Raw genomic sequence first — 18,432 nt, 5'->3', positions numbered from 1 at the left:
TTGCAGCATATATGTTGGAATGTGTATATACAACTTAATGTAACATTGACAACGTTGTTCCCAATCTGCAAATCCCAACCCACCATTGCAGAAATATATGACTGTATATTGACTACACAAGTCTTGCAGCCCCAGTACTGCTGTTAACTATTACAAACAAACAAACTATTTTAAAACTAGTGTTGCAATTTTGTCTCTCAGGTATATTTTTTTCCTAATTAGCAATTTCAATCAAAATCTCCAAGAAAAATCCTGAAATAATAGAACTTTAATGCTTGACCTTGTAAGTAGACAGGGAACGAGCCAGTTCCAAAACTATTATGATAGAAAGAAAGTTACTGGTTCATGGTGAGTAGCAGGTGTCTGTCTGGTCAGTTGCCCAGAAAAGTCACTTGTACCTTGTTTCTTATGCTAAGCAACTTGACATGGGAGCTAAGTTTCCCAGCATAAATTAAGCTTGTGGGAAAATATTAAGTAACAATGTTTTTGGTGTGGTTTTATAGATTCATAGAAAACTATCATTATAAAGCAGCAGTTACAAGTGGGAGGTTTCAATGAAAACCAGATGAGGCAAGCACATGGGACAGCAAAGTTCATGGCTGTACTGGGCAGGAATCACAAACTGGTCATAAAAACTTGCAGCAGATGTAAAAAGTGGAAGGAGAGGATTTTCATTACATCCCACAAAGGGCCTGTTGCAACATTTAGTTTTAGTGTTCTCAGAGCCTTGGGGAAAAATACATAACAGCCTTCCTCATGCTGTGCTGCAGTGATATATGGCATGTCAACAGGAAAGAATGTACATTGTAGGTTGTATTGTGTGTCATAAATGCATCTATCATACCTTTGCTGCTTTTGTAGCGAACGAAGAGGAATTCCCTTACTTAAGGAAAGATCTGTACATTAGTGGGGGCTCAATGCAGGAAGTCTGAAATTATTTAGAATTGATTATGCCACCATTAATATACCAGCAATTACTATTGCTAATTGTCTATGTTGACAGTTAAAACAGCTTTTGCTGTTCAATGATGGAAGGGTAACAGCAGGAATAAAACCTTTAAATGTTGAGTCAATTCTGTTCTTTAAAAAAAATCAGGGACGAGGCAGTAATTATAGGATTTGAAATGGTTAGGCTGAAACTTCGAAAACCTGCAGTTAAAATTCTTCATGTGCTAAGGAGTGTAATTCTTATACAGGAAATGTATAGTCATGGAGATGATAAATTGGATTTTGGCAGTGGTGTGCTCCTCTTGCTGTGTTATAAGGGGAGGAAGACAAATAGAGAGAACCACTAGAACAAGTGTGTCATCAAAGACCTTCTAAATGTGGGATGATTTCCATTCCTGCCTTTATAAGCAAACCATAAAGCTGTCTTGAAAAAGATCAAAAGAGCATAAATACTCAAGTGAATTGTAATGACATTTCTTGTGGGTCAATTGAGTATTAGTTCTACTTGAAATGATTTGAGCCTGCAGCTACTGTCATTAATAAGACAATATATTACCTCACCAGACTTCTTGCAAAACCTTCAAAACATTCCATATTTTAGAAAATTAGAGGATGAAGACAAGAGAAAAGAAAGTCTTGAACTTATATAACTTCTTTCGCCACCTTAGGGCATCCCAATGTGCTTTACAACCAAGTGTAGTCAGCGTTGTAACATAGAAATGCTGCAGCCAATTTACTTCCTGCAGGCTACCACAAACTACAACACCATAATGATTCAAAAATCTGTTATAAATGATAATTTAGGGGAAAAAATTGATCAGGAGAGTGAGGAGTACTCCTCAGTTCCTCATGGAAGCATACCATGAGGTGTTTTATATCCAAGTGGAGAGGTTGCAATTCTAACATCTTATCCAAAACCTACCATCTCTGACAATGCAAAACTGAACTGAATTATCAGCATTCATTTCCAAGCTCAAGTAAGGTTTGAACCTACAACTTTTTGACTCAAAAGTGATGGTATTGCCTACTGGGTCAGCACCAGCATAAGGATGTAGGTTGGATGTGTATTGAGCACCAGAGGTTTAAACATTAGGTAATATAATGGAAATTTGGCTGCTGTAGTGTCTAATAGCCTGTCATTTCATCCTCGGAATCTGAATTTGAAAGGGATTCTGAATAGTGGAGTGAAAGATGATTCTATTCCATTTCTTGCCTGTAAGAATCCCAAAGACAATCGCTTTGAACAGTCTGTTAGATTGTAATTGGTTCACACAGAACAAACACACCTCTCATTTGACAATAATTGGTGCTAAGGGCATCAGATTCACTCAGGTAGGAATGAGAGGTATGGGGGTAGCAGAAATACCACAGTGATACCAGAGAACAGAGAAAAGACAAGTAAAAAGTTGGAAAACCACAGTGGTTCCAGGCACATCTGCGGAAAGAAGCATATATTACACTTCAAGGTTTTACCTTCCATCAGAACTAGATAGAATTGAACAGCGAGTTTCTTTTAAAAGACATTGAGACAAATTGTCGGTGAGAACCAGGGCCACTTTATACTGCAGCCGTGTTTTTCATTGATAATTGTCCAGGTATTTTACATTCCCCAATATCCAATATGCTGTGTATAAGGATAAATCTGCAACTTCACATTAAATGTTTGATTTTTTAAAGGTATGGCAACAGAATGATTCAGAAAGAAACACCATGTTTTTTGAGGTAGTCGTAAGAAAACCTTACAGGAATTGGGCCAGTTGCCCCACTCTTAAGGAGATTGAAGTCCTGGCTGGTTTTGGGCAGGTGAGTCCCACGCTGTTGCTGAATTTAGACTGCGGTTTTAATTCCTCAACCGCATTCAAATTCCTCCAGCTAACACTTAACCCATTCTGGCTGCAAAGCCAGTAATAAGTTGGTGAAAGCCATAATATAGGAGGCTGCCAAGACCAGATAATCAGTCACAGAATTGTGGCTCTGCAAGGTAAGTTTTCTAGAGTAAACCAATCTGCCATCAGCTTCTTCTGGCCCTCGCCTGCTGTCTCAACATCTTCGGTTAACAAAGAACTCACTGCTGATTCTCACTCACCCCCATCAAGCTAAAATTATGTTTGATTCCTATTACCACCACTGGTATGAGTCACGTGTGTTTGAAAATTCTGTTGTCTCTGTTGGTTCCTCTTGTCTCAATTGTTCACACTTAGAATTGAACCTACTTGTCTTTACCTGTCTGGTAAGTTATGAGGACTATATTAATCAGATGTTTGACTTTGTCCTGCCAGAGATAAGGTTGGGTTAAAATTATCCTTTTTTTTGTTCATAATTTAGTCAGGACTCTTGCACAATCGTCAAAAGAAGAATATCCCACTGTAAATCCACCTTAGTGGAAGTAGTTTTTAATTCTGGAACAACAATCATTGAATTCTGATGTGAGAGACAATTTGTTTTAATTTGCCATGGGATGTGGTCTTCACTGGTTAGACCAGCATTTGTTGTCCATCCTAACAGCCATTGGGACAGAGTGGCAAACTATTTTCTTAAAGTGCTGGAATCGACGTGGTGGCAGGGCACTTATATTGTTGTTCAGTAGGGAACCCCAGGATTTTAACCCAGCAACAATGAAGGAGCAGCAATATATTTGAAAGTCAGGAAAGTCAGGAATGCATGTGACTTGGAGGGGAATTTAGAAGTGATGATGTTTCCTTGCCCTTGTCTTTCTGTGCAATAGTAAACATGGGTTTGCAAAATGCTGTAAAAATGGCCTTGTAGAGTTCTGCAGTGCTTTTTATAGACACCTATAGAATCATAGAGTCATATAGCATGGAAACAGACCTTTCTGTCCAAATTGTCAATGCCAACCAAGTTTACCAAGCTAATCTTTTGCCTATGTTTGGCCTATATCCTTTTAAATCTTGCCTACTCATGTACTTGTTCAAATGCCTATTAAATGTTATAACTGTACCTGCATCTGCCACTTTTGCAGTTCATTCCACATACGCACCATCCTTGATATGAAAAAGTTGCCTCTCAGGTCCATTTTAAATTGCCTGTAATGGAAGAAGTGAATAGTTAAGGAGATGGAGGATGATCTGCTTTGTCCCAGATGATATCAAACGTTTGAGTGTTGTTAGATCTACAAACATCCTTGCCATTGGAGAATATCTAATCACACTCCAGATTTTGGCCTTTAAATTGAGGGAAGTTTTTAGGGATGATTGTATCAGTGATAATGGGAACTGCAGATGCTGGAGAATCCAAGATAATAAAATGTGAGGCTGGATGAACACAGCAGGCCCAGCAGCATCTCAGGAGCACAAAAGCTGATGTTACGGGCTCTGATGAAAGGACTAGGCCCGAAACGTCAGCTTTTGTGCTCCTGAGATGCTGCTGGGCCTGCTGTGTTCATCCAGCCTCACATTTTATTATCTAAGGTTTTAGGGAGTCAGGATGTGAATTACTTTCAGAATTCAGAATTCAGAACTTCTAACCTACCGTGTAGCTATGGCATTTATGTGGCTGCTCAGTTATATTTTTGTTCTTTGGTGACCCAGAATTCTGGAGTGGCTCAGTGGTTAGCACTGCAGCCTCACAGCACCATGGACCTGGGTTCAATCCCAGACTTGGGTGACTGTCTGTGCGGAGTTTGCGCATTCTTCGCCATGTCTGCATGGGTTTCCTCTGGGTGTTCCAGTTTTCTCCCACAGTCCAAAGACATGCAGGATAGGTAGATTCATTAAGTTAAATTGTCCATAGTGTCCAGGGGTGTTTAGGTTAGGTGGCATAGACATGGGGAATCGGTCTGGGTGGGATGTTCTTTGTAGGGATAGTGTGGACTTGTTAGGCCAAAGGGCCTGTTTCCACACTGTATGGATTCAACGAAGATAATGCTAATGAACATTAAGGGGAGGTGGTTCAACTCTCTTTTCCTGTAGCTGGACATTTCCTGGATCTCACATGGTGGGAATGTTTCTTGCCACCAATTAGCCTAAGCTTGAATATTGCACGCTTTCAACTGCATGCAGACATAGACAGCTTTCTTATCTGATGTATTGCAGACTCTATGCAGTCAATAATGACCATTCCCACTTCTGACATCATGATGAAAGGAAAGGCATTTAAGCAGCTGAAGGTGTTGGACTCCGACAAACTGCTATTTCAGCAATTTTCTAGACCGAGACGAATGGCCTTCACTAATCATAATAATCACTTTTGTGCCCAGTATAACAACAGCCAGTTGAAATCTTCTCCTGGATTCTAATCTATTTCAATCTAACACAGGCAGTGACTCTCACCTTATCTTTGGAACTCAGCTCTTTTGTCCACAACTGTACCAAGGACGTTTAGATGTCTGTATGCGAGTGGTTTGACGGAACCCAAACTGAGCAGGAATAAGCAGGATTTTGCCATTTGAAAGAACTGTTAAAAATACTATCAACCATTTTGCTGATGGTTGATGAGGTGACAATTGTAACTACATTTTATAATTTACTTCAATTTTTATAATTAATTTATAAATGTATATATTATTAATTTATTGTTTCTTATGCTTTATAAACAAGATAATTTAATGACATGACATACCTGTGCAATTTTTCATTTTGGTCAGGACAGAATGCCACCAATTGTTACACATCATCAAGGAAATAATTCCAAGGAAGGGTCACTGGACCTGAAATGTTAACTCTGTCTTCTCCTTCACAGATGCTGCCAGACCTGCTGAGCTTTTCCAGCAACTTTTGTTTTGTTCCTGATTTACAGCATTCGCAGTTCTTTCGGTTTTTATTAAGGAAATAATTAATGTAGGTTTTCGATACACTGAGCAATAAAAATACTGCCTTTGCAATATATACAATTTTTCATCATTTCATCTATGATTAATTTAATCAAAGTGAACAGAGATTACTTCAAGTTCCAATAGCACAAATCTGAGAAAGATTTGCTACTCTGGAAGGCTATCTGTGAATTATACATTTCTTCCAATATTTCCTGTAAAGCAAATTTAATTATGATATACTTTTAGGAAGCGATGTAAAGAGAATAGATACTCGCACCCTAATGTAGCTTTAGAGCAGCATTTGTTCGTGGACACTTAATGTGCTGAAGGGTCTCTTCTGTACAGAATGATTCTATATTAGGATCTTTACCCATAGGGGCCCGATTTAGCAAGTTTGGATTAGAGGGAGCAGAAGATAAGACCACAAGACCATAAGACATAGGAGTGGAAGTAAGGCCATTCGGCCCATCAAGTCCACTCTGCCATTTAAATCATGGCTGATGGCCATTTCAACTCCACTTCCCTGCACTCTCCCCGTAGTCCTTGATTCCTTGTGAGATCAAGAATTTGTCGATCTCTGCCTTGAAGGCATCTAACGTCCCGGCCTCCACTGCACTCCGTGGCAATGTTCCACAAGCCCACCACTCTCTGGCTAAAGAAATGTTGTCTCATTTCAGTTTTAAATTTATTCCCTCTAATTTTAAGGCTGTGCCCAAGGGTCCTAGTTTCCCCGCCTAACAGAAACAACTTCCTAGCATCCACCCCTTCTAAGTCATACATTATCTCGTAAGTTTCAATTAGATCTCCCCTCAACCTTCTAAGCTCTAATGAGTACAATCCCAGGATCCTTAGCCATTCATCATACGTTAAACCTACTATTCCAGGGATCATCCGTGTGAATCTCCGCTGGACACGCTCCACGGCTAGATGAACTAATGCTGGATGATAACAGATGAACTAGTGTAACTACCCATTTTGAACTGTCATAATTCAAGTGCTTTAGTTACATTCATTGTTCATTTCAAACTGAAGAGGGGATAAAAATAATCTATTTCCAAATCTTTGTATTAATCTAATTAATCAGTCCCCAATTGACTGAAGATAAACATTAACTAGATACAAATTTTACATTAAAGTGACTGTTATAATATATTCTTGCATGTCAGTGGAACTTGTCTGGTGCTGATTTCATTCGGCACACAAAGTATTAAAAGTTGGATAATTTGGCAACAATCTATGCTTGGGTTAAGATTTTGTGCTTAAATACTTTTCTTGGAACAAGAATTCTATACAATAGGAATGAATGAGAAGTGGTTTGCTATCTTGGAATTCCATGTTTTAATTCAGTATGTATTTATTTGGAATGAACTGCAGCATATTCGACATGCATATCTCCAAAGTGAAATGCATAGGTTATGCAATGAACTTCATCGTCAATCCAATGCAAAGCTTAGTTCAGGACAAAATTTACTGTTATTGAGGGCTGCTCTGGGACAAAGATTCCATTTCAATATGAGGTCACTGAAGCTCAAAGTAAAATGTTCATAAAACTAACAAAGTTAGCATTCATAACCCAAATGTAAAATACTAGTTTCTCAGATTTAAAAATGAAAACACATTTAGACTAAAGGCATAAGATATGTCGAAGCTATTAGAATGACTTTGTACGTTTTCTATTTAGAGAGTTTAAAGTTCAGAGGTCTTATTTAGTTTTCAAGATTAACTCTAAGCACAGATTTAATTGTTTTTGACAAGTGCATACCTCACAAGAAATGTATTTTCCTTTACTTTAAAAAAAAGAAAATTTGCAAGTCAAATAAAGGTTCAATAACAATCCCCATGGACTAAATGTTGAAAGAAATTATCAACTTGAAGATAGCAAAGCATCACCAATAAGTCAATTGGATTTAAGTTTCCGGGTGTTGGATATCAACACATTTAATGCACAAATATCTCAACCATTTGAAGAAAAGCGGGAATGTTTGGTTCTTTCAAGTGTCTTTAGCCCACTGTTTGTGAATTTTTGTGAAATAGTGAAAACAGATGTGAATAGCATAATGTAGTCATCTAACAAGCAAAGTAAGGTATGATTAAGAACATAGTGATAGAAGATCATTTAGCCCCTAGTGCTAAGAAGAGATTTCCGTACATCATGTAATCCTAGAACTGATCATATGACTTTGACATCAATGACGGGAAGGTTGCCAGGTTAGATACAGCATACCAACAGAAAGGTCTTGGGCCCTGCACTAAAAAGTGGCAACTTATAACCTTCAGATGTAAATAAATAAGAGTTGCAGTACATAAAAAGCCAAAGAGCATTAACTGGAATTAGGAAGAGCAAGCAGCCTCAGAGACAGTACTCATGCAGACACCCACAGCCTGAGATACAATATCTATGTGCAGGTAGCCACTTTGGTTTAAAGCACAAGATATAGCAACTTCAAGCCTGTTCTGATATTCAGTGTGATCATCTGTGACCTAACTTGCCTATGACCCACGCTGTGACAAAAATCTGTTGATCTCACTTCTAAAACTTACAAATGACTTAACATCACTTGAGTTTGATGGAAGAGAGTTCCAAATTTCTACAACCCTCTGCACATAGAACTCTTTCCTAATTTAATTCCTGAAAGATCTACCTCTAATTCTTAAAAAGTGCTTCCAAGTCCTAGACTCACGAACCAACAGAAATAATTTCTCTCTGTCCACTCTGTCTGGCCCCCTTTCATTTTGAAAATTGCAAATAAATCACCTATTGACCTTATAAACCCCAGGGAATCAGACCAGGTCCTTTGGTTCAAAATTCCTTGAGAAGCACTGAAACATCTATCATGATGGAATAGATATCAGCCTAGAAAGTGGTAATGTTCCCCTTCAGGGCACAAAACACCTCACTGTGCATGCAAGAAAGAAAAGCCTATGGGGCCAAGATTCATGGGTTGAGTTGAAGTAATGCAAAAACACAAATGCATTTCTCCATTCACCAATCCCAGCAAGTACAGGGTTTCTATGTTGGTGAAACAAAATGGCAATACTTGCATACGGAAAGCAAGAGATTACAGAAACAGCACTCTTAGTCATCACTTGGAGAAATGACCATGACTGTCACAAAAACAAACCAATAGAGAGCAAAAAAGAAAATTGTTTAGCATAGACAGACTGGCCAAAGTGATGGAGGCTGATGTAGGAGTATCTGGCAGCACCTCTAGGAATTAATTCTCATGCTGACCACCATAGTTCTCTGATTGAATAGTGTATGATCCATAGATTCTAAATCCCTCATTTATATTTTTCAATCAAAATTATCTTATTGTACGTGAGTTGGGGAAATGCTATAAATGCTCAAAATCTAGACTATAACAGGAAATGTTGGTGATGCACAACGGGTCTGGCAGGATTTGAATGGAGAAAGTTTGTATTGTTGAACTATAGTGAAGGGACAAGCTGTAAAATGTAAAACCATTCAGCGAAGCCCTCTGGTGAAAGTTTTAGTTCCAATCTTTTACCCTTTACCGTCCTTCAATATATCTCCAGTCAGAATTTTTTGTCCTAAGATTTGTGGTAATTATAGGCAGTGAGGCTGTCAGTGTTTACCAGTAAAGACACTATACCATCCTAAGAACCAATAATACTTCTTTTCTCCTTTTCTCTTTAATGGCAGACCAATTCATAATTATTGCTCAGCAACTTCATTGGCCCTGAGAAACAGATTAAAAATGTATACATTCATGGTCACAAGAAAATTTAAAAATGATAGTTTCAAAATAAAACTTCTTTTGCAAATTTGTATTTTGCTACTTATGCAGCATCTGCAATCACTGTGTGACCTAATCATTATTTAGCTATTCATTTAGTGGTTCAAATGTGATTAATACCCCTCGTGTTTTATTTTCTGCATCGATGTCTGTGAGAATTATTCATTCTGATTGTTTCATCAGTTTGTCTGCTCTCTGTCCTATTCTTGGGCGAGACAGATTTCCTGTAGAAAGGAGAAAATTAAAATTCGCATTGAAATATAGGATGTTTGCACTCTACTCCCACCAAAACTTAGTGGATGGCATTTTTGTGGAATCCACAGGGAGCACTTGTTCATTCACCACTGACCACAAAATCCAGGCCATGAAAATTACAACACAGAATGAGGCCAGCTGACCCAATTTTTCAATTCCAATGTTTACGTTCCACATCAGCCTATTCCATCTAACTCTATCAACAGGACCTACTCCTTTCCCTTCTTGCACTTCTGCAGCTTTACCCTTAAATTTATTTATGCTCCTCAACTCAACTGTTCCATCAGATAGCAAAATCCACATTCCCACTCCTTTATTATAATTCCATTTTTTTATGTACAGCATTTATTCTAGTACTTACGACCTCAAGATTTGGATTTTCCATCCTAAAGTCAAAGATATCCATTAGGTTAGCCCTCAGTTCCCTCTTTTCTAGCAAAAAGAACCCTTTCCTCTGAAGTCTTCCTGATCATTATAAACACAATTCTAGGGTGATTCTTGTGAATCATTTTTTCCACATTCTACAATGTCTCTATTCTTTTGTAATATTTCAGCTTTTATTCTCACTTTCCTGGTCCACTGGGTTTATTGTAGAAATCAATAACCCAAGGCAGATTTAACAACGCAACATTCCCAAAAAAACCGAAAGAAGTGCAGGTGCTATAAATCAGAAACAAGAATAGAAATAGCTGGAAAAGCTCAGCAGGTCTGGCAGCACCTGTGAACAAAAATCAGAGTTAATGTTTTGGGTACAGGGTGGCCCTTCCTGAGAACTGGCTGTTCTTTATTAAAGACAAGTGTTCTACAAAAAATAACACAAAAGTCTTACACATACAATGGTCACAATCACGAGAGAGCCTGTTTACATGATTGCATCTCTATCTGAGATCCAGACCAATGATCAGGCTGATCCATCCCGACCTCCGGGCCCAAATCAGACAGACAATCTCCTGAGCTAGCTAATTTACTCTGAGGCAAGCTTGCTCTTAGACCCTTTCTTTTAGTAGACAAGCAGTGTATTTAAACTTTGACACTATCCAGTCTCCAGCAAATACATTTGACCACTAGGAAACATCACAAATGGGTCAGCTTCCGTTCTGAGGAAGGGTCACCAGACTGGAAACATTAACTCTTATTTCTCTCCATAGGTGCTTCCAGACCTGCTGAGCTTTTCCAGCAAATTTTGTTTTTGTTTCATCTGCCATAGCTACTTTGATTATGCTCATTAAGATTTGATTGTATCTCTCTGAAAAGAGGCATATCTCTTGGAATTAATGAACTTTGACCTTTACTTTAGCTTTCTTTCATTTCTGTCGTCCAATCAACCACATGATATTCACACTGCACAATCTTACAGCACAAAATTAGCCGATATATTGTCCCAGTTATCAGATCTGATTTGTCATATCTGTTTTAAACAGAAGCTTCAGCTTTTTCAAAATTTCTGTGACAGCTCAGTTCATTATTGCTGAGTTACAACAGTTAACATAAACACAAAGGCACTCCTTCAGCAAAACACAGAAATAAATTAAAACCAGTAACATTTCTCATCATTGTCATCACCAGACTTCATATGTATTTTTTTCCCCTCACTTCGATTTAAATTTCACTTAATTTCATTTGGCTAACTCTGCAAATTTTAGGTTAATATATATAAGAATGGAGACCAGAACTGTGTACAGCACTCTAAAGATTGCATTTGACATTTAATAATTCCCTCTATTTGATGAGAGCTTCATTGGGACTTTGCAATCCAAACCTAATGAGCTCCAATCCAGGATGTGAGCTGAGTGATGATGATGAAGGTGGAACAGTGGGTGTATTATGCGTCAAAAACACCAATCTGTCGAATATCGTTTCCCTCTTGTAGTCTTTCCCATGTAAGGAAACTATATAATCCACCTCAACTGTTCCTGCGAGAATTCTAATCAGTTCATCAATGCTCTGTACAGTTCAATGACCTATCATCAGATCTGAAGAAAGATGGGGCTGGATTTAACACTGAGAATAGATTCCTGGCAAACCAACATAAATATCACTTGAGTCTGCCTCGGGTTCATCCTACTTCCATTTCCCAGTCAATGTGGCTCTAATTGCAACAAGGTTGTAGGAGGGTGTAAGGATTCAACAAGGCTAATGCTGTGAAATAGCTGCGCACTTCCCAATAGCATGACATCAGTTGGACTCGGGCAAGGGAACAGCTTAACATCTCAAAGGAGTGAAACCTAGCATTGAGATCACCCTCACTGATTCATGAATTCAGAGAAGAATTTTCTGCTCTTTAAGAAAATTGGGCAAATCATTTTCAAAGACGAGAGAAAATATTTCTGGTTTTCTCCTTAAGTTTTAAACGGTGGATTCAGAATCTCTTTCACGAGCAGTGGATGACTTTATTTCCATGTAGCTCCCAATTCTCTCTGCCTTCCCACAGAAACTCGATGGCACCAATTTGCAACATGAAAGTCAGAATGGTTTCCTGGCAGCAGCAGTGCAGCTCTCACTTCTTCTGGCCTTCGTCCAGCTCTGTCTTCATGACAACATCCCTGCATCACCATCTGTGACCACACTTCATCCATGCAAGTCAGCATCAGCAAACCACCAGCCTCATCACATCAGCCTGCCAGCTCTCGGTCCAACTCTCTCACCATGTGAGCTCCTCAGGACTTGACTGCAGAGTTCAGTGACACCTTCAACTTGCTTGTTTCTGCCAGGTCACAGGATTGCACAGGGATACACACACTTTTTAATCTTCAACACAGAATGCATCTTATGGTGATCAGGTACATTTTTTTACACTCATTCGCTTTGCACTTACTTGGCCCCTGTCAGAATTTGTGATTTGCATTGCTTTTTTAGTCCATTGGACGAGATGGCAGCTTGTCATGGTTCAGAGCACTAAGAGAGCGTGGATATGTTACTGTGTGGTCCCCAACTACATTGATGTCGCACACACAGCATGGACCAGCAATTTAACCAAAAATAAACACTGCATCTGCTCAAACCAGAAGTGAGGAGAGTGACAGGTCTTGATATCAAGGCCCCGTTGGACCCAGTGTAGCATCAAGGAACCATGAGCAAAACTGGAATCAATGGGTATCAGGGGAAATCTCTCTGCTGGTTGGACTCATACCTCGCTATAGGAATATGCTTGTGCTTGTCAGAGGTCAGTCACCTCAGCTCCAGGACATCTCTGCAGGAGTTCATCTGGGTAGTGTCCTAGGCCCAACCATCTTCAGCTGCTTCATCAATGACTTTCCCTCCATCATAAGGTCAGAAGTGGGGATGTTCACTGATGATTGCACAATGTTCAGCAGCATTCATGACTCCTTAGATACTGAACCAGTCCACATTAAAATGCAACGTCCAGACTTGAGTTGACAAGTGGCAAGTAACATTCATGCCACACAAATACCAGGCAATAACCATATCCAATGACAATCAATGGTGCTACCATCACTGAATCCCCCACTATCAACATCTTGGGAATTATCATTGACCAGAAACTGAACTGGACTAGTTGTTTATGTACAGTGGCTACAGAAGCAAGCCAAAGTCTAGGAATACTTCAACGAGTGACTCACCCCTGATTTACCATAACCTGTCCATCAACTATAAAATTCAACTTAGGAGTGTGGTGGAATACTCCCCTGGAAGAGATCAACTCCAGCAACACTCAAGAAGCTTTCCATCAACTATCACAAAGCAGTTCAAAAACATTTGTTGTCTTCATCACTGACATTCAGAGGCACTGCAGATATTCAAAGTTTCTCCAGCAACAACTTCCAAAACCATGAACAAAAACAAAGTTGCTGGAAAAGTTCAGCAGGTCTGGCAATGTTTTTTCCAGCAACTTTGTTTTTGTTCCTGATTTGCAGCATCCGCAGTTCTTTTGGTTTCCAAAACCATGGCCACTACCAACTCGAAGGACAAGGTCAGCAAATACATGGGAACACCTCTCCTCCAAGCCACTCACCATCCTGACTTGGCAATATTTCACTGTCCCTTCACTGTCGCTGGGTCAAAATCCTGGAATGCCTTCCTTAATTCCATTGCAGGCCGACCCATAGCACGTGGGCTGCAGTGTTCCAAGATGGCAACTAAGCACCAACTTCTCAAGGGCAACCAAGGACAGGCAATAAACACTGGCCTGGCCATCAAAGCCCATGTCCCATGAGTGAATTTTTAAAAAAGCCTAACCAGAAAAGTTAACAGCTTGTTAAGGCTCTGAAATGGCTGTAAAACTATCTATTAATCGAGCTGATTATAGGCAGGTAGCATTTATTCAAACTGCAAAGAGCAGGAAATTTCGAAGAAAGAAGTGGGAAGTGAGGAAATTATTAGTATTGTGCAGACAGTGTGAATCATAAAGAAAATCCTGTGTAGGCTAGGGGTTTATCTTACAGAAACATAAATAGTGGAATTAATTTTTAAAATATCTGTGAGAGAACAAGAATTGCATATTAAGCCGTAGGGATTCACTCAGTAAACCCTTTAAGGAAATGGGGATAGTTAATTGAGGACATTATTTTTGAGGTTCATCTGGACAAGCTCTCAAACAAGCTGGGCATCTGCCATTTTATTTGTAAAATATGGTCATTCTCCATTTTGAATGCACAAGTATGGGAAGCACTTCCAGTGTAGTAGTTCACAGCAGCGATATTGTTCTATTATAGAAGCTAAAGACTTTAAAGAAATGAGGCAGTATTCGCATTTGAAAGTTACAGCAGCAAACCTAATATCAACAGGAAGATATAATATCAGAGATGGGCCAAACAGAACACGGAATTAAAAGTATTTTCTAAAATGTTCTTAAGATTCCATCTTGCTTATGAATAAGTTACCAAATCCGAAGCTAAACAAGAAAATATACTTTAGTTCAAGTGAGGTGATAGTTAATGATGCAATAGCTCATCAAGGCACAGAAGCAACAGATATTTTTGAAGAAATTCTACAAAATTTTGACAATTGCTTTAATCTCAGATCAAATAGAATTCTTGAGGGGGAAAGATTTAATAGAAGAGTTCAGATTTTTTATAGCCAAAAGTAGATTTTACTTTAGGGAAAGACATTCAAATGCTGGGTAAAACAGTTCATAAGCAATACAGATCGATCCAAAAAGCAGGGTATCAATGTGACCAGAAAAAAATTGACAAATTCCATTCTGTTTTTAAGGTTAAAAAGATCTAAAGACACACATAAGAAGGAACTTTTAATCTAAGATGTATATCCACAGGGCCCAGTAGTCTCCTAAGAGGCCATGTCCACCAACCGACATGATGACACTGTTCCAAGCATTGACGTCCAGTTTTGGAAGTTGATGCCATGCATGGACCTTGAAAGTCCAGAAGAAAGGGAACAAAATTAGAGTGAATATTGTCAGTGCTATGGGGCATGGAAAGCTTACACACACAAGCAGTGCTCAATGACTAAGAAAGAATGCTTTACCTGTAAAAGAATATGTCACTTTCAGAAAATGTGCCAATGTAGTTCATCGTCACAGAGCAGTAAGAAGCCAAATAGCTACTCACACAGACAACTTAGAACCGAAAACAAGTTAAAAGGTAGCCCTAATGGAAATAAATGATCCAGACCTAACCTTTTGGCCAGATTACATTTATGTCAATGGACACCTCACCAATTTTCAACTTTGTTGGGGCAAATGTCACTGTATTATCAGAAAAGGGTAACTATTGAATCATATGAACCTAAAGTGTGAGCAATTTCTGTCATACTGATGCTGAAAACTATTTCATCGTACTGCAAACCAATTCTTGCTAATAGTTTCTATTTTCCTTCACATATCCCATTGCTAATAGTCATTTATTCTAGCAGCAATTTCTTAAAGAAACAACTCACTCTTAGTTCCCTGGAAATAAACTTAGGTAAAATATATTAATTTTTTTATTTACTAAATTTGCTAAGGCATACAGAGGCAGGAAGAACCAGTCTTGATTTGTATCCTTCTTCTGAGTCTTGATGAAGGGTAATTATAGTTGAGATAGCTGTCTCCCATTGTTGTCAAGTGTATTAAGAAGCAACAAAATTGTCAAGTAGTCTCATTGCTATACTGAAAGTTTTTGGATTGGGAAAGGACAGATTCAAGCTCAGCTATATTCCTTCCCACATTCCACAATCAACCAACTTGCTGACAGCCATTGGCCAGACTCACATGTTAAGAGTGGCCAAAGATGATGCTGGGTCTCACAAAATTGTACCTTAACATGCCTTCAGCAGAGGAAAGCAGGGGAGGTGATTTTTTTTTTATGATGGTGTTGAATGAAATGACACAGTCTTGGAACGTTAATGCTCTAATGTGTGCTTTATATCAACATAATGTGATAAATATTGAAACTAGCCTCAATATTTCCAATTGCACAGAAAAAGAATGAGCACAGATTTTCTAGTTTGAAAGGATATCAGGCATTTAGTGAAACAGAAGTGGGCTGACCCTATTAATTTTTTTTGTGCTCAGCATAATGTTATTATACTCAGTGAATCCTATGGTGTTAAATGCACCTCTTAGTAGGAAGGTGTGGATGCAGGGGTAAGATATCCAGCAGCGTTGCAAGAAGCTCCTAAAGAAGGCCAGTGTTTGTGTGGTTAATGATGAAAATCTGATATTTCTGCAGCAAAACTCTCAATTTGGAAGCCATGAGGTGAGATCAAGGTCAGATTACCCTCAATAATCATTGGCACAAAATGCTTTTTACCTCTCATGATATTTCACAGGCCTTTGAATGTTATCATTTGTGGCCATTCCGCAGCAGAACCCTTAGCAAAAGGATGTAGGAAATACAAGGAGGGGTAGGGCTGTGTGGCAAATCAAGCCTGTTTTGCCACTAAGTAAGATTACAGCCAATATTTTTACCTCAATTCCCCTTTCCTGCCTTAGCCCTATAATCCCTTATTCGTTCAGTGTCCAGAAGTCTTTCAGCCTCTGTCTTGAACATACTTGATGACTGATCATCTGCAGACTGTCGCACATCAATTTAAATTTGTCACCAAAAGGGTCAAGAGAAATGTTTGAAGCAAATTACTCTAGAGTGATATCTCTTTTAGGAAAAATGAATAAAGATTTAAAACAGAAGATGATGCAGGACTGTGGAGAAAGCAGGGCAATGGGATTAATCTAAGATAAGTTCGATAAAAAGTTGGTACAGACACAATAAGAGTTGTCCTGCCTGTACAATAAGACTCTGTAATTATAAGGAACAACAGAGTTCTATTAAGATTCAGTTCTTCTGCTAGTATCCTTCTTTAAAACTCTTTGTAATACCCACCTCTTTGACCAAGCTTTTGATTATCGGTTGGAACCGCTATTTACACGCACACGTAATCTCTATTTATATGGCTCAGAATCTCATATTGTTTTTACTGTGTGCCTGTGAAGCCCCTTGGGAGTTACAATGCATTAATGGTGCTATATTGACTCTACCTCATTGTTGTTCAGTCCCCATCCTGAATCTACTGCTCCTCGTTAAACAATACTTATCACTTCTTTATCATTGGGACATAGTTTTAAAGCGAAAGGCAGGTGGTTTAAAGAGGATTTGAGGGAAAATGCATCCCTAACAGCCTTTTAAAAAGTATTTGGATGAATACCTGAAGTCATAAGATTCAGGTCTATCAGCCTAGCACAGGAAAATGGGGCTTAGTCTAGGCAGTATAGATTCAATGGTTTCAATGATTCTCTGCCTCACTGTGCTTCTTTGTAATCGCTCCAGTTTTCTCTTGGGTGGTATGTACAATATCTCATCAGGGCCTTAGAGATGTGGATGCAATTTTTAGCAAATCAAACACTGTCTGATGAGGCCTATCTCAAAGTTAGGAGAACTCACTTCACCTTTTATGTCTTTGCTAAGCAGCAAGTTGATGTTCCTGTAAGGTAACGACTGTTGCCACCTACGAGGGATGAAAACTCATTAATCAAACCTGTCCCCTTAACATTCAACATCCTTTCTTATGAAATACACCAAAGCAGCTAGATGTCAAGGAATCTCAACATGGAAACCAGAGTGAGTAACTGGCAACTTCAACTCACCACTGGCTGTGAGGAGCTCAGTACAAAACACCATCTCAGGACATGATTCTCAGTCTTCAATCTCACATTACCCTGACGTTGTCAAATATCACATGCCCATGCCTCCTGGCTAATGTGACACCTTACCGATCCACTTGCAGGCCACATGAGAAGCACTGACCTGCACTGCAGGACACACTACCAGCAAAGTCAATGCACTGAAAATATGCAGCAAGGACATTTTGCACACAGAGCCATGGACCCAGCTCATGGAGTGGACCAGGATGCACATCAGGACTGCTCGCTTACTCCTTTAGTGCTCACTCACTTAATGCTACCTCCATACTCATAGCATCCATGCCTTATCTTGCCATACCATGCCACCCTGCTCTGGAGGGAGTGCAGCAAAGATTTACCAGGCTGATCTTGGGGATGGCGGATCTGAAGTATGAGGAGAGATTGACTAGGTCAGGATTGTTTTCACTAGAGTTCAGACAAATGAGGAGGCATCTCATAGAGACTTATAAAATTCAAACAGGACTAGACAGGGTAGATGCACTGACATTTCAACCAGAGCCAAAGGCTATCAGCACAGCTGGTACTGACACATTTTGCACAGCTTCAAGCAGCTTCTCATGCTTGTACGGAACTGTCCAGTGAGGGTGACGAAGAGGGGGTTG

The 18,432-nt window shown here is 39.2% G+C and overlaps 1 long non-coding RNA gene across 1 annotated transcript in view; it reads right to left on the bottom strand.

Annotated features, from left to right (window-relative positions):
* LOC132210558 (uncharacterized) overlaps positions 1–18,432 on the bottom strand; it is a 74,071-nt gene that overhangs the window by 23,797 nt on the left and 31,842 nt on the right. The window contains exon 2 of the long non-coding RNA XR_009446690.1: positions 3,908–3,992. This is a non-coding gene — a long non-coding RNA (uncharacterized LOC132210558). The remainder of the gene's footprint in view (positions 1–3,907; positions 3,993–18,432) is intronic.

The sequence above is a fragment of the Stegostoma tigrinum genome, chromosome 15, assembly GCF_030684315.1.
Source record: "Stegostoma tigrinum isolate sSteTig4 chromosome 15, sSteTig4.hap1, whole genome shotgun sequence".
Taxonomy (NCBI): domain Eukaryota; kingdom Metazoa; phylum Chordata; class Chondrichthyes; order Orectolobiformes; family Stegostomatidae; genus Stegostoma; species Stegostoma tigrinum.
Note: the sequence above shows the minus strand (reverse complement) of the source record. Positions and strands in the feature narration are given on the sequence as shown.